The sequence below is a fragment of the Eleutherodactylus coqui genome, chromosome 7 (genome assembly GCF_035609145.1).
Source record: "Eleutherodactylus coqui strain aEleCoq1 chromosome 7, aEleCoq1.hap1, whole genome shotgun sequence".
NCBI classification, from domain to species: Eukaryota; Metazoa; Chordata; class Amphibia; order Anura; family Eleutherodactylidae; genus Eleutherodactylus; species Eleutherodactylus coqui.
In genome coordinates, this window is record NC_089843.1 from 219,215,852 (window position 1) to 219,232,722 (window position 16,871).

Here is a 16,871-nt window from a genome sequence, read left to right on the forward strand (position 1 = left end):
TCCCGCTGTCACGGAGCTTCATCAGCAGGCTCAGCCGGGCGCTCAGCTTCTCGTACTCCTTTCTCTTGGCTGCAGCCATTTCATAGCCAAGAGATTTAAAGAACACCTGGGTTTTTTTCTTGACCCAATCCCACCAGAGCAAAATACTTGCAAACTCTTTCTTCCTGGCGCTCCACCTTTCATACTCACACGCATAGCGGGCCCTTATATCCTGGCTCTCCAGGTGTCTCACATTAAGCTTCCATAACCCCCTCCCACACACAACACTCTTACTGACATCCACCTCACACAACAGGGACTCGTGGTCCGAATATGGCGCAGGCTTCTGCTTATAGCTTATAGTGGTGACATTATCAGACACGAAGCAAAAATCCAATCTGGAGTGAATCCCCCCCCTGTCTGCGTGATATGTATTCAGAGGCGGGTTTATACCGCACGCTTGCTGCATATCCTTCATCCGAAAATCGGAAACCACCTCAAATAAAGCCTTCGCGGAAACATCAAAGGCCCTCTTAGCCACATCGCAGTTCATGTCTCCTACTAATATGGTCGGCATCCTGCCCGACAGAAACATTCTCATCTTTTCAAATAAAGCTTTTCTGTCATTTTTTGTACTGGGTGAGTATACATTAATTAGCCGAAAAGTCACCCTCCTGTACTCCAGCAGCGCAGAGACGCACCTCCCCTCCTCGATCACCGTGTAACTCTGCAGCGTCAGCTCCCTGGAGTTTATCAGGATGCCCACCCCATCATTTTTATTGTGTATGCTCCCAGACCACACCATCCTGCCATGAGGCCACTCAGCTGGGCTGATGTCGCCATGGAGACCACACTCCTGTAAACAAAGAATGTCAGCTGGCTCCTGCTGCAGCAAACTTAAAATGGCCGCCCTCCTGGCCTTGTTCTTAAAAACACGAACGTTCTGGGAGCATACTGTAAACCCCATACCCCTTAGTAATGCCCAGGGCACATAAACATTACATATATATGTGTATATAGGTGACAGTACATAAACATAACCGTTCAGGCCTGGTTTCCTCAGAAAACATAAGCCCTATGAATGCCTATAGCACAATAATATTACATGTTTTATGCTGGCTCAGTCTCATATCTCCTCATCACTGTCCTCAAAATCCCTAGAGTCCTCCGCCAGCGTTTGGTAGGGATTGCTGACTTCCATGACGAGGTCCTTACTTTTTGTACATTTTCGTTTCTTTGCCGCTTTCTTGTCAGCGACCTCAACGAACTCCTCCTCGCTGGAGCCATCTTGTAACCCACCACCCTCCCTGTAACACAAACTGGTCCCTTGTGAGGAGAAAATGTCGCTGTTTCCGGGGTCAGAGGGATGGATAGGACTCTCCACACTCTCAATGACCTCCTCCAGGTCCCGAATTACCTCAGACACCTCAGCTTCAGCAACAACCTCCGCAGGCCTCGGCCTGTCCACTTTCCTCTTCATACCTTCCTCTTTTCTTTCCTTTTTGCTGACTGACTTGGTAACTGCCGCCATTTTCACCACAGACGATTTATCCTTCACAGCCGCAGAGGATTTTACCTCAGGAAACGCATCCATCGCAGCCGCAGATTTTACCTCAGGAACTGCATCCATCCCAGCCGCAGATTTTACCTCAGGAACTGCATCCATCTCAGCCGCAGATTTTACCTCAGGAAACGCATCCATCGCAGCCGCAGATTTTACCTCAGGAAACACATCCATCGCAGCCGCAGATTTTACCTCAGGAAACACATCCATCGCAGCCGCAGATGATTTTACCTCAGGAACTGCACGCATCGCAGCCGCAGATGATTTTACCTCAGGAACCACACGTATTGCAGCCGCAGATGATTTAGACTGTGCGGTTGGTACATTTCCTGTCACGACGGTCTCTGGCGGTCGCCTCCACACTCCCGCATCTCTTGACAATACAGTTCCTGGACAGTCCTTGCAAATGTGACTCTCAGAGCCGCACAAGTCACAGCGTCTGGGCTTAGGGCAAGAGCCAGAATGGTGTCCGGTGCCCTGACAGTTCCTGCAAACCTGGCCCTTTGTACAGTCTGCTTTAACATGTCCGAACTGACCGCAGTTCCTGCAGTAGGTGGGCTGTCCCTGGTATGTCAAAAATCCTCTATTGCCAGCGATGGAAAAGCTGGCCGGCGGGTGCATGACTCCTCCAACGACATTGGGAGCCATTTTCAGTTTAACAATAAATTTGTACTTGCAATTAAAGATGCCGAGGATGTTCTTTTGCTTCTCCCCTCCACGCACTTGCTCACAGTAACGTCTGAGGAAACTGGCAATAAGGCTGACATCTGTAAACGGATTATAGACGTGTACTGTAATAGTCCGTTCCTGCATCCCAAACAGCGGGGTGGCTTTAATGCCTTGAAGGGGCTCAGTGTCTCTATGCTCCCGCAGCCACTCATACAGGGTCAGACACGCTCCCTCATCAAAGAAGGTCACATCATACTGGCCTTGGCGGGGAAAATCCTGTACGCTGAATATCTCCTCCTTGGGTACTCCAGCCTTCTCCAGTATAATGTCTCTCACGATGTACACCATATTGTTCTTGGTGCGGTCCATGACATCCACATCGAAACGGATGGTATTCTTTATCCCAAACATCCTGATATCACTGTCGGTACGAAACCACAGAAAAAGCACTGCCAAAGCAGCAAATGGAGTCGCTGAGTAAACCCAGCACTCTCACGCTTCCTATCCAGGCAGAGACTACACTGGATCTTAGCCAAAAGGCCGAGAAGCGATAACCCGAAATGGGTTTCACCTGCAGCCCGGCCCGCCCAACTCCACTTCCAAGGCTTGAGGCAACACGCTCAGCCGGCACTCTGGGCGCACCCACAATGCACCCAGGGAGATGGAAGAGTTTTGCATAGCCCCGTCCCACGCCTTCTCAACCGCGCCCTCCCTCCCTCCCTCAGTCCTTCCTCTTGCACCGTGCTCACGCATCCTAGGCTTGCAGAGCCTGCTGCTGCTGCTGCTGCAGGACTCGTCAGCTCCCTACCCAGGATGGTTAAGCCTGCGATGACACTAGAAGCAAGCACTAGTTTGTCTCTGAAGGTGCGTCGGCCGGTCGGTTGGAGGGATCTCTTCGGCCGGCCGCATTTCGAGTGGGGACGGATGGAAACTTTTTACCTGAAATGAGGGAAATTGGCTTCGGCCCCATAGGGCTTTATTGCCTTCCCCTGGGCCGGCATTAGTAGACCCTAGTAAGGAGAATAATAGAACGGCATGGTCATCCGAAGAACTTAAAAACATACAGCAGGCCTTTTTTTCCCGCCATACATACATAACTACAGATTTTATATTTTTTTTACATAGAGATATATATATATATATATCTATCACACACACACACACACACACACACACACAATCTTAAATCTATCTTTAATCTATATCTACAAAATCTATAATTCAGAAATAATCCATATCTATATTCTACGTAATTAATAAAGATAGATTAGATAGGATAGGATAGGATAGATAGACACATACATGCATACATACTGTATGCAAATGAGCCAGGTATTTGGAATGCTGATGATGTCACTCCCTTGTGATGTCATACATACATACTGTATGCAAATGAGCCAGGTGTTTGGAATGCTGATGATGTCACTCCCTTGTGATGTCATGAGCCAGGTGTATGGCAGGCTGATGTCACTCCATTGTGATGTCATCAATTTAGAAGCATAAATACCGGGCTTGGCAGCGATTTCAGTCAGTCTCTGCTGCAGCTGGGAGACGGGAGATGGTCTTTATCTCTACCAAGAAGCTGCAGAACTACCGGCAACTGCTGAACTACCGGCAACTGCAAAACTACCGGCAACTGCAAAACTACCGGCAACTGCAAAACTACCGGCAACTGCAAAACTACCGGCAACTGCTGAACTTCCGGCAACTGCTGAACTTCCGGCAACTGCTGAACTACCGGTAACTGCAGAACTACCGGTAACTGCAGAACTACCGGTAACTGCAGAACTACCGGTAACTGCAGAACTACCGGTAACTGCATCATTTTTATTTTATTCAATATAGGTTTTATTGGTTTCATGGAGGGGGGGGGGAAACTTTTGCCTTATCTCAAAGCAATGTAAAAATAACTTTGACAATGAAACTTAATAAATAAATTTCGAGTTGAACTATATAATGTTTGTCTGTGATATTTTATAAGGTCTACAAACAGGGGAAGGGGGGGGGAGCGGTAAGGGAGGGTAGGTATCTATGACACGGGAGAAAGAGAAAATAAAACAAAAAGGGGGAGGGGGGGCGCTCCGGGATTGCTGTTTCTCTTTACGATTGTGGTTTAAACGTGTTACTCACATGTCCCTGTCTGTAAGCACCTAGTAAATAGGGGTGAGCTCCGGGCATCTATCCATATCGCCCAGGTGTGATACAATTTATCATAGCCTGACGGCTCATCTAGAAGCCTCATTCTCTCCCTACGCTCTATTTCGTGGATCAGTTATTTTTAGCGGAGTGCATTTTTAATGCAGCACACAAGGGGGAGACAGCGGCCTACCAAAATCGAGTTGGCTGCTGCTGTGGCTTTCTTTTTTTTTAAAAAAAAAGGTAGGTTCCGTTCTTCCACGGTGAGGAATAGGCAGGGAGGTTCCGTTTTTGCCAGCTGGGGAATGCTTATAGGCAAGGCCTTATCCCTGCTGGTGCATGTAACGTCAGACCACGTTTCAGACATGCAGCAGCGGCAGCAGCAGCATTCATTCAGTCAGTGGCTCACAAACGAGCTCCGTGCAAGTTTACATTAAACAGACACATTTCTCTCTTTACTGTATTGACTGCGGTCTTTAGCGAGCGGTTGAACTGTTTCTGTGTCCATGCATTGAATAAAGCAATACATCCTTTTAAAGTAGACGTCCGTTCGTTGGAGTTCTTTGCTCCCCGGGTGTTGCTCCATCTGTAAGCGTTGGCCTGGATCCTCATGGACGGAATACTGCCCATCCCACGTGGAGCGTGTATCTCAGCCCGCGTGGAGCGCTGCAGTCCAATGAGGTATTCCGTGCTGCATAGCAAGCCTCGGGCCTGTGTGATTGGGGGTCCACTGCTGTCTGTCCACTCTGAAGCGCACATCCGGGGCCGGCCGCTTTTCGACTACCAGCGACTGCAGGTCACTCACACAGGCTGGTTGGAATGGCCTAGCATTATCCTGATCCGGAGGTGTAACTTGAAGCTGCGGGGCCCCAGTACAAAGTCTGGGACTGGGCCCTCAAACTATAAAGCTTCATTGATAGCATTGGTTTACAATGTGGGGAAGAGAGACTTTATGGGCCCCCTAGGGCTCCGGGCCCCAGGTGCGACCGCACCCCCTGCACATACACCCATGACCCGAATACGTGGAGCATACAGATGCAGGCTGCCAGGATACGCTGTGCCTGCCCGATGTTTCCAACTTGGCTATTAGCGCAGCGGTAGGTACGAACTATAGAGTGCGGCTGGCATATGAACTGCTGTGTGTTGTTTTGCTTCCAGTTGTACCTGTGCTGTGCACAGTGGATACAATGTTGCGAGCTCCACGGCAGCAGACGGGCTGAGTGTCAGTCAAAGTGCTGGTTTGTTAGCAGCAGCAGAAGCAGCCACAGCTGCGCTGCACCTCTTGCTCGTCAGTTTTGTTTTTCTGCTTTTGGAAACTGCTGTAGGAAAGGGGGTGCACCGGTCCTGGAGGTACTGCAATACCAGGTCAATGCGCGGAGTGGACAGAGCAAGCTCTTTTTCCAGCTCCCTGTTCTAAAAATCCATTTAATATATGGTCCCCAGATAGGGGACGTATCAGATATTAAACTGATAAGAACAGATACTACACTTGATCTTAGCCAAAAGGCCGAGAAGCGATAACCCGAAATGGGTTTCACCTGCAGCCCGGCCCGCCCAACTCCACTTCCAAGGCTTGAGGCAACACGCTCAGCCGGCACTCTGGGCGCACCCACAATGCACCCAGGGAGATGGAAGAGTTTTGCATAGCCCCGTCCCACGCCTTCTCAACCGCGCCCTCCCTCCCTCCCTCAGTCCTTCCTCTTGCACCGTGCTCACGCATCCTAGGCTTGCAGAGCCTGCTGCTGCTGCTGCTGCAGGACTCGTCAGCTCCCTACCCAGGATGGTTAAGCCTGCGATGACACTAGAAGCAAGCACTAGTTTGTCTCTGAAGGTGCGTCGGCCGGTCGGTTGGAGGGATCTCTTCGGCCGGCCGCATTTCGAGTGGGGACGGATGGAAACTTTTTACCTGAAATGAGGGAAATTGGCTTCGGCCCCATAGGGCTTTATTGCCTTCCCCTGGGCCGGCATTAGTAGACCCTAGTAAGGAGAATAATAGAACGGCATGGTCATCCGAAGAACTTAAAAACATACAGCAGGCCTTTTTTTCCCGCCATACATACATAACTACAGATTTTATATTTTTTTTACATAGAGATATATATATATATATATCTATCACACACACACACACACACACACACACACAATCTTAAATCTATCTTTAATCTATATCTACAAAATCTATAATTCAGAAATAATCCATATCTATATTCTACGTAATTAATAAAGATAGATTAGATAGGATAGGATAGGATAGATAGACACATACATGCATACATACTGTATGCAAATGAGCCAGGTATTTGGAATGCTGATGATGTCACTCCCTTGTGATGTCATACATACATACTGTATGCAAATGAGCCAGGTGTTTGGAATGCTGATGATGTCACTCCCTTGTGATGTCATGAGCCAGGTGTATGGCAGGCTGATGTCACTCCATTGTGATGTCATCAATTTAGAAGCATAAATACCGGGCTTGGCAGCGATTTCAGTCAGTCTCTGCTGCAGCTGGGAGACGGGAGATGGTCTTTATCTCTACCAAGAAGCTGCAGAACTACCGGCAACTGCTGAACTACCGGCAACTGCAAAACTACCGGCAACTGCAAAACTACCGGCAACTGCAAAACTACCGGCAACTGCAAAACTACCGGCAACTGCTGAACTTCCGGCAACTGCTGAACTTCCGGCAACTGCTGAACTACCGGTAACTGCAGAACTACCGGTAACTGCAGAACTACCGGTAACTGCAGAACTACCGGTAACTGCATCATTTTTATTTTATTCAATATAGGTTTTATTGGTTTCATGGAGGGGGGGGGGAAACTTTTGCCTTATCTCAAAGCAATGTAAAAATAACTTTGACAATGAAACTTAATAAATAAATTTCGAGTTGAACTATATAATGTTTGTCTGTGATATTTTATAAGGTCTACAAACAGGGGAAGGGGGGGGGAGCGGTAAGGGAGGGTAGGTATCTATGACACGGGAGAAAGAGAAAATAAAACAAAAAGGGGGAGGGGGGGCGCTCCGGGATTGCTGTTTCTCTTTACGATTGTGGTTTAAACGTGTTACTCACATGCCCCTGTCTGTAGGCACCTAGTAAATAGGGGTGAGCTCCGGGCATCTATCCATATCGCCCAGGTGTGATACAATTTATCATAGCCTGACGGCTCATCTAGAAGCCTCATTCTCTCCCTACGCTCTATTTCGTGGATCAGTTATTTTTAGCGGAGTGCATTTTTAATGCAGCACACAAGGGGGAGACAGCGGCCTACCAAAATCGAGTTGGCTGCTGCTGTGGCTTTCTTTTTTTTTAAAAAAAAAGGTAGGTTCCGTTCTTCCACGGTGAGGAATAGGCAGGGAGGTTCCGTTTTTGCCAGCTGGGGAATGCTTATAGGCAAGGCCTTATCCCTGCTGGTGCATGTAACGTCAGACCACGTTTCAGACATGCAGCAGCGGCAGCAGCAGCATTCATTCAGTCAGTGGCTCACAAACGAGCTCCGTGCAAGTTTACATTAAACAGACACATTTCTCTCTTTACTGTATTGACTGCGGTCTTTAGCGAGCGGTTGAACTGTTTCTGTGTCCATGCATTGAATAAAGCAATACATCCTTTTAAAGTAGACGTCCGTTCGTTGGAGTTCTTTGCTCCCCGGGTGTTGCTCCATCTGTAAGCGTTGGCCTGGATCCTCATGGACGGAATACTGCCCATCCCACGTGGAGCGTGTATCTCAGCCCGCGTGGAGCGCTGCAGTCCAATGAGGTATTCCGTGCTGCATAGCAAGCCTCGGGCCTGTGTGATTGGGGGTCCACTGCTGTCTGTCCACTCTGAAGCACACATCCGGGGCCGGCCGCTTTTCGACTACCAGCGACTGCAGGTCACTCACACAGGCTGGTTGGAATGGCCTAGCATTATCCTGATCCGGAGGTGTAACTTGAAGCTGCGGGGCCCCAGTACAAAGTCTGGGACTGGGCCCTCAAACTATAAAGCTTCATTGATAGCATTGGTTTACAATGTGGGGAAGAGAGACTTTATGGGCCCCCTAGGGCTCCGGGCCCCAGGTGCGACCGCACCCCCTGCACATACACCCATGACCCGAATACGTGGAGCATACAGATGCAGGCTGCCAGGATACGCTGTGCCTGCCCGATGTTTCCAACTTGGCTATTAGCGCAGCGGTAGGTACGAACTATAGAGTGCGGCTGGCATATGAACTGCTGTGTGTTGTTTTGCTTCCAGTTGTACCTGTGCTGTGCACAGTGGATACAATGTTGCGAGCTCCACGGCAGCAGACGGGCTGAGTGTCAGTCAAAGTGCTGGTTTGTTAGCAGCAGCAGAAGCAGCCACAGCTGCGCTGCACCTCTTGCTCGTCAGTTTTGTTTTTCTGCTTTTGGAAACTGCTGTAGGAAAGGGGGTGCACCGGTCCTGGAGGTACTGCAATACCAGGTCAATGCGCGGAGTGGACAGAGCAAGCTCTTTTTCCAGCTCCCTGTTCTAAAAATCCATTTAATATATGGTCCCCAGATAGGGGACGTATCAGATATTAAACTGATAAGAACAGATACTACACTTGATCTTAGCCAAAAGGCCGAGAAGCGATAACCCGAAATGGGTTTCACCTGCAGCCCGGCCCGCCCAACTCCACTTCCAAGGCTTGAGGCAACACGCTCAGCCGGCACTCTGGGCGCACCCACAATGCACCCAGGGAGATGGAAGAGTTTTGCATAGCCCCGTCCCACGCCTTCTCAACCGCGCCCTCCCTCCCTCCCTCAGTCCTTCCTCTTGCACCGTGCTCACGCATCCTAGGCTTGCAGAGCCTGCTGCTGCTGCTGCTGCAGGACTCGTCAGCTCCCTACCCAGGATGGTTAAGCCTGCGATGACACTAGAAGCAAGCACTAGTTTGTCTCTGAAGGTGCGTCGGCCGGTCGGTTGGAGGGATCTCTTCGGCCGGCCGCATTTCGAGTGGGGACGGATGGAAACTTTTTACCTGAAATGAGGGAAATTGGCTTCGGCCCCATAGGGCTTTATTGCCTTCCCCTGGGCCGGCATTAGTAGACCCTAGTAAGGAGAATAATAGAACGGCATGGTCATCCGAAGAACTTAAAAACATACAGCAGGCCTTTTTTTCCCGCCATACATACATAACTACAGATTTTATATTTTTTTTACATAGAGATATATATATATATATATCTATCACACACACACACACACACACACACACACAATCTTAAATCTATCTTTAATCTATATCTACAAAATCTATAATTCAGAAATAATCCATATCTATATTCTACGTAATTAATAAAGATAGATTAGATAGGATAGGATAGGATAGATAGACACATACATGCATACATACTGTATGCAAATGAGCCAGGTATTTGGAATGCTGATGATGTCACTCCCTTGTGATGTCATACATACATACTGTATGCAAATGAGCCAGGTGTTTGGAATGCTGATGATGTCACTCCCTTGTGATGTCATGAGCCAGGTGTATGGCAGGCTGATGTCACTCCATTGTGATGTCATCAATTTAGAAGCATAAATACCGGGCTTGGCAGCGATTTCAGTCAGTCTCTGCTGCAGCTGGGAGACGGGAGATGGTCTTTATCTCTACCAAGAAGCTGCAGAACTACCGGCAACTGCTGAACTACCGGCAACTGCAAAACTACCGGCAACTGCAAAACTACCGGCAACTGCAAAACTACCGGCAACTGCAAAACTACCGGCAACTGCTGAACTTCCGGCAACTGCTGAACTTCCGGCAACTGCTGAACTACCGGTAACTGCAGAACTACCGGTAACTGCAGAACTACCGGTAACTGCTGAACTACCGGTAACTGCAGAACTACCGGCAACTGCTGAACTACCGGTAACTGCAGAACTACCGGTAACTGCAGAACTACCGGTAACTGCATCATTTTTATTTTATTCAATATAGGTTTTATTGGTTTCATGGAGGGGGGGGGGAAACTTTTGCCTTATCTCAAAGCAATGTAAAAATAACTTTGACAATGAAACTTAATAAATAAATTTCGAGTTGAACTATATAATGTTTGTCTGTGATATTTTATAAGGTCTACAAACAGGGGAAGGGGGGGGGAGCGGTAAGGGAGGGTAGGTATCTATGACACGGGAGAAAGAGAAAATAAAACAAAAAGGGGGAGGGGGGGCGCTCCGGGATTGCTGTTTCTCTTTACGATTGTGGTTTAAACGTGTTACTCACATGTCCCTGTCTGTAAGCACCTAGTAAATAGGGGTGAGCTCCGGGCATCTATCCATATCGCCCAGGTGTGATACAATTTATCATAGCCTGACGGCTCATCTAGAAGCCTCATTCTCTCCCTACGCTCTATTTCGTGGATCAGTTATTTTTAGCGGAGTGCATTTTTAATGCAGCACACAAGGGGGAGACAGCGGCCTACCAAAATCGAGTTGGCTGCTGCTGTGGCTTTCTTTTTTTTTAAAAAAAAAGGTAGGTTCCGTTCTTCCACGGTGAGGAATAGGCAGGGAGGTTCCGTTTTTGCCAGCTGGGGAATGCTTATAGGCAAGGCCTTATCCCTGCTGGTGCATGTAACGTCAGACCACGTTTCAGACATGCAGCAGCGGCAGCAGCAGCATTCATTCAGTCAGTGGCTCACAAACGAGCTCCGTGCAAGTTTACATTAAACAGACACATTTCTCTCTTTACTGTATTGACTGCGGTCTTTAGCGAGCGGTTGAACTGTTTCTGTGTCCATGCATTGAATAAAGCAATACATCCTTTTAAAGTAGACGTCCGTTCGTTGGAGTTCTTTGCTCCCCGGGTGTTGCTCCATCTGTAAGCGTTGGCCTGGATCCTCATGGACGGAATACTGCCCATCCCACGTGGAGCGTGTATCTCAGCCCGCGTGGAGCGCTGCAGTCCAATGAGGTATTCCGTGCTGCATAGCAAGCCTCGGGCCTGTGTGATTGGGGGTCCACTGCTGTCTGTCCACTCTGAAGCACACATCCGGGGCCGGCCGCTTTTCGACTACCAGCGACTGCAGGTCACTCACACAGGCTGGTTGGAATGGCCTAGCATTATCCTGATCCGGAGGTGTAACTTGAAGCTGCGGGGCCCCAGTACAAAGTCTGGGACTGGGCCCTCAAACTATAAAGCTTCATTGATAGCATTGGTTTACAATGTGGGGAAGAGAGACTTTATGGGCCCCCTAGGGCTCCGGGCCCCAGGTGCGACCGCACCCCCTGCACATACACCCATGACCCGAATACGTGGAGCATACAGATGCAGGCTGCCAGGATACGCTGTGCCTGCCCGATGTTTCCAACTTGGCTATTAGCGCAGCGGTAGGTACGAACTATAGAGTGCGGCTGGCATATGAACTGCTGTGTGTTGTTTTGCTTCCAGTTGTACCTGTGCTGTGCACAGTGGATACAATGTTGCGAGCTCCACGGCAGCAGACGGGCTGAGTGTCAGTCAAAGTGCTGGTTTGTTAGCAGCAGCAGAAGCAGCCACAGCTGCGCTGCACCTCTTGCTCGTCAGTTTTGTTTTTCTGCTTTTGGAAACTGCTGTAGGAAAGGGGGTGCACCGGTCCTGGAGGTACTGCAATACCAGGTCAATGCGCGGAGTGGACAGAGCAAGCTCTTTTTCCAGCTCCCTGTTCTAAAAATCCATTTAATATATGGTCCCCAGATAGGGGACGTATCAGATATTAAACTGATAAGAACAGATACTACACTTGATCTTAGCCAAAAGGCCGAGAAGCGATAACCCGAAATGGGTTTCACCTGCAGCCCGGCCCGCCCAACTCCACTTCCAAGGCTTGAGGCAACACGCTCAGCCGGCACTCTGGGCGCACCCACAATGCACCCAGGGAGATGGAAGAGTTTTGCATAGCCCCGTCCCACGCCTTCTCAACCGCGCCCTCCCTCCCTCCCTCAGTCCTTCCTCTTGCACCGTGCTCACGCATCCTAGGCTTGCAGAGCCTGCTGCTGCTGCTGCTGCAGGACTCGTCAGCTCCCTACCCAGGATGGTTAAGCCTGCGATGACACTAGAAGCAAGCACTAGTTTGTCTCTGAAGGTGCGTCGGCCGGTCGGTTGGAGGGATCTCTTCGGCCGGCCGCATTTCGAGTGGGGACGGATGGAAACTTTTTACCTGAAATGAGGGAAATTGGCTTCGGCCCCATAGGGCTTTATTGCCTTCCCCTGGGCCGGCATTAGTAGACCCTAGTAAGGAGAATAATAGAACGGCATGGTCATCCGAAGAACTTAAAAACATACAGCAGGCCTTTTTTTCCCGCCATACATACATAACTACAGATTTTATATTTTTTTTACATAGAGATATATATATATATATATCTATCACACACACACACACACACACACACAATCTTAAATCTATCTTTAATCTATATCTACAAAATCTATAATTCAGAAATAATCCATATCTATATTCTACGTAATTAATAAAGATAGATTAGATAGGATAGGATAGGATAGATAGACACATACATGCATACATACTGTATGCAAATGAGCCAGGTATTTGGAATGCTGATGATGTCACTCCCTTGTGATGTCATACATACATACTGTATGCAAATGAGCCAGGTGTTTGGAATGCTGATGATGTCACTCCCTTGTGATGTCATGAGCCAGGTGTATGGCAGGCTGATGTCACTCCATTGTGATGTCATCAATTTAGAAGCATAAATACCGGGCTTGGCAGCGATTTCAGTCAGTCTCTGCTGCAGCTGGGAGACGGGAGATGGTCTTTATCTCTACCAAGAAGCTGCAGAACTACCGGCAACTGCTGAACTACCGGCAACTGCAAAACTACCGGCAACTGCAAAACTACCGGCAACTGCAAAACTACCGGCAACTGCAAAACTACCGGCAACTGCTGAACTTCCGGCAACTGCTGAACTTCCGGCAACTGCTGAACTACCGGTAACTGCAGAACTACCGGTAACTGCAGAACTACCGGTAACTGCAGAACTACCGGTAACTGCATCATTTTTATTTTATTCAATATAGGTTTTATTGGTTTCATGGAGGGGGGGGGGAAACTTTTGCCTTATCTCAAAGCAATGTAAAAATAACTTTGACAATGAAACTTAATAAATAAATTTCGAGTTGAACTATATAATGTTTGTCTGTGATATTTTATAAGGTCTACAAACAGGGGAAGGGGGGGGGAGCGGTAAGGGAGGGTAGGTATCTATGACACGGGAGAAAGAGAAAATAAAACAAAAAGGGGGAGGGGGGGCGCTCCGGGATTGCTGTTTCTCTTTACGATTGTGGTTTAAACGTGTTACTCACATGTCCCTGTCTGTAAGCACCTAGTAAATAGGGGTGAGCTCCGGGCATCTATCCATATCGCCCAGGTGTGATACAATTTATCATAGCCTGACGGCTCATCTAGAAGCCTCATTCTCTCCCTACGCTCTATTTCGTGGATCAGTTATTTTTAGCGGAGTGCATTTTTAATGCAGCACACAAGGGGGAGACAGCGGCCTACCAAAATCGAGTTGGCTGCTGCTGTGGCTTTCTTTTTTTTTAAAAAAAAAGGTAGGTTCCGTTCTTCCACGGTGAGGAATAGGCAGGGAGGTTCCGTTTTTGCCAGCTGGGGAATGCTTATAGGCAAGGCCTTATCCCTGCTGGTGCATGTAACGTCAGACCACGTTTCAGACATGCAGCAGCGGCAGCAGCAGCATTCATTCAGTCAGTGGCTCACAAACGAGCTCCGTGCAAGTTTACATTAAACAGACACATTTCTCTCTTTACTGTATTGACTGCGGTCTTTAGCGAGCGGTTGAACTGTTTCTGTGTCCATGCATTGAATAAAGCAATACATCCTTTTAAAGTAGACGTCCGTTCGTTGGAGTTCTTTGCTCCCCGGGTGTTGCTCCATCTGTAAGCGTTGGCCTGGATCCTCATGGACGGAATACTGCCCATCCCACGTGGAGCGTGTATCTCAGCCCGCGTGGAGCGCTGCAGTCCAATGAGGTATTCCGTGCTGCATAGCAAGCCTCGGGCCTGTGTGATTGGGGGTCCACTGCTGTCTGTCCACTCTGAAGCACACATCCGGGGCCGGCCGCTTTTCGACTACCAGCGACTGCAGGTCACTCACACAGGCTGGTTGGAATGGCCTAGCATTATCCTGATCCGGAGGTGTAACTTGAAGCTGCGGGGCCCCAGTACAAAGTCTGGGACTGGGCCCTCAAACTATAAAGCTTCATTGATAGCATTGGTTTACAATGTGGGGAAGAGAGACTTTATGGGCCCCCTAGGGCTCCGGGCCCCAGGTGCGACCGCACCCCCTGCACATACACCCATGACCCGAATACGTGGAGCATACAGATGCAGGCTGCCAGGATACGCTGTGCCTGCCCGATGTTTCCAACTTGGCTATTAGCGCAGCGGTAGGTACGAACTATAGAGTGCGGCTGGCATATGAACTGCTGTGTGTTGTTTTGCTTCCAGTTGTACCTGTGCTGTGCACAGTGGATACAATGTTGCGAGCTCCACGGCAGCAGACGGGCTGAGTGTCAGTCAAAGTGCTGGTTTGTTAGCAGCAGCAGAAGCAGCCACAGCTGCGCTGCACCTCTTGCTCGTCAGTTTTGTTTTTCTGCTTTTGGAAACTGCTGTAGGAAAGGGGGTGCACCGGTCCTGGAGGTACTGCAATACCAGGTCAATGCGCGGAGTGGACAGAGCAAGCTCTTTTTCCAGCTCCCTGTTCTAAAAATCCATTTAATATATGGTCCCCAGATAGGGGACGTATCAGATATTAAACTGATAAGAACAGATACTACACTTGATCTTAGCCAAAAGGCCGAGAAGCGATAACCCGAAATGGGTTTCACCTGCAGCCCGGCCCGCCCAACTCCACTTCCAAGGCTTGAGGCAACACGCTCAGCCGGCACTCTGGGCGCACCCACAATGCACCCAGGGAGATGGAAGAGTTTTGCATAGCCCCGTCCCACGCCTTCTCAACCGCGCCCTCCCTCCCTCCCTCAGTCCTTCCTCTTGCACCGTGCTCACGCATCCTAGGCTTGCAGAGCCTGCTGCTGCTGCTGCTGCAGGACTCGTCAGCTCCCTACCCAGGATGGTTAAGCCTGCGATGACACTAGAAGCAAGCACTAGTTTGTCTCTGAAGGTGCGTCGGCCGGTCGGTTGGAGGGATCTCTTCGGCCGGCCGCATTTCGAGTGGGGACGGATGGAAACTTTTTACCTGAAATGAGGGAAATTGGCTTCGGCCCCATAGGGCTTTATTGCCTTCCCCTGGGCCGGCATTAGTAGACCCTAGTAAGGAGAATAATAGAACGGCATGGTCATCCGAAGAACTTAAAAACATACAGCAGGCCTTTTTTTCCCGCCATACATACATAACTACAGATTTTATATTTTTTTTACATAGAGATATATATATATATATATCTATCACACACACACACACACACACACACACACAATCTTAAATCTATCTTTAATCTATATCTACAAAATCTATAATTCAGAAATAATCCATATCTATATTCTACGTAATTAATAAAGATAGATTAGATAGGATAGGATAGGATAGATAGACACATACATGCATACATACTGTATGCAAATGAGCCAGGTATTTGGAATGCTGATGATGTCACTCCCTTGTGATGTCATACATACATACTGTATGCAAATGAGCCAGGTGTTTGGAATGCTGATGATGTCACTCCCTTGTGATGTCATGAGCCAGGTGTATGGCAGGCTGATGTCACTCCATTGTGATGTCATCAATTTAGAAGCATAAATACCGGGCTTGGCAGCGATTTCAGTCAGTCTCTGCTGCAGCTGGGAGACGGGAGATGGTCTTTATCTCTACCAAGAAGCTGCAGAACTACCGGCAACTGCTGAACTACCGGCAACTGCAAAACTACCGGCAACTGCAAAACTACCGGCAACTGCAAAACTACCGGCAACTGCAAAACTACCGGCAACTGCTGAACTTCCGGCAACTGCTGAACTTCCGGCAACTGCTGAACTACCGGTAACTGCAGAACTACCGGTAACTGCAGAACTACCGGTAACTGCAGAACTACCGGTAACTGCATCATTTTTATTTTATTCAATATAGGTTTTATTGGTTTCATGGAGGGGGGGGGGAAACTTTTGCCTTATCTCAAAGCAATGTAAAAATAACTTTGACAATGAAACTTAATAAATAAATTTCGAGTTGAACTATATAATGTTTGTCTGTGATATTTTATAAGGTCTACAAACAGGGGAAGGGGGGGGGAGCGGTAAGGGAGGGTAGGTATCTATGACACGGGAGAAAGAGAAAATAAAACAAAAAGGGGGAGGGGGGGCGCTCCGGGATTGCTGTTTCTCTTTACGATTGTGGTTTAAACGTGTTACTCACATGTCCCTGTCTGTAAGCACCTAGTAAATAGGGGTGAGCTCCGGGCATCTATCCATATCGCCCAGGTGTGATACAATTTATCATAGCCTGACGGCTCATCTAGAAGCCTCATTCTCTCCCT

General features: G+C 48.6%; 4 non-coding genes across 4 annotated transcripts; all 4 read right to left on the reverse strand.

The window, feature by feature from the left end:
• Window positions 1-5,676: 5,676 nt before the first annotated feature.
• On the reverse strand, window positions 5,677-5,867 carry LOC136573801 (U2 spliceosomal RNA). Its single transcript, XR_010786019.1, has one exon. It is a non-coding gene; the product is annotated as a U2 spliceosomal RNA (small nuclear RNA).
• A 2,894-nt stretch (window positions 5,868-8,761) lies between these two features.
• Window positions 8,762-8,952, reverse strand: LOC136573802 (U2 spliceosomal RNA). The gene has a single exon (XR_010786020.1). It is a non-coding gene; the product is annotated as a U2 spliceosomal RNA (small nuclear RNA).
• A 2,966-nt stretch (window positions 8,953-11,918) lies between these two features.
• On the reverse strand, window positions 11,919-12,109 carry LOC136573803 (U2 spliceosomal RNA). The gene has a single exon (XR_010786021.1). It is a non-coding gene; the product is annotated as a U2 spliceosomal RNA (small nuclear RNA).
• A 2,890-nt stretch (window positions 12,110-14,999) lies between these two features.
• On the reverse strand, window positions 15,000-15,190 carry LOC136573804 (U2 spliceosomal RNA). The gene has a single exon (XR_010786022.1). It is a non-coding gene; the product is annotated as a U2 spliceosomal RNA (small nuclear RNA).
• Between the last annotated feature and the right edge of the window lie 1,681 nt (window positions 15,191-16,871).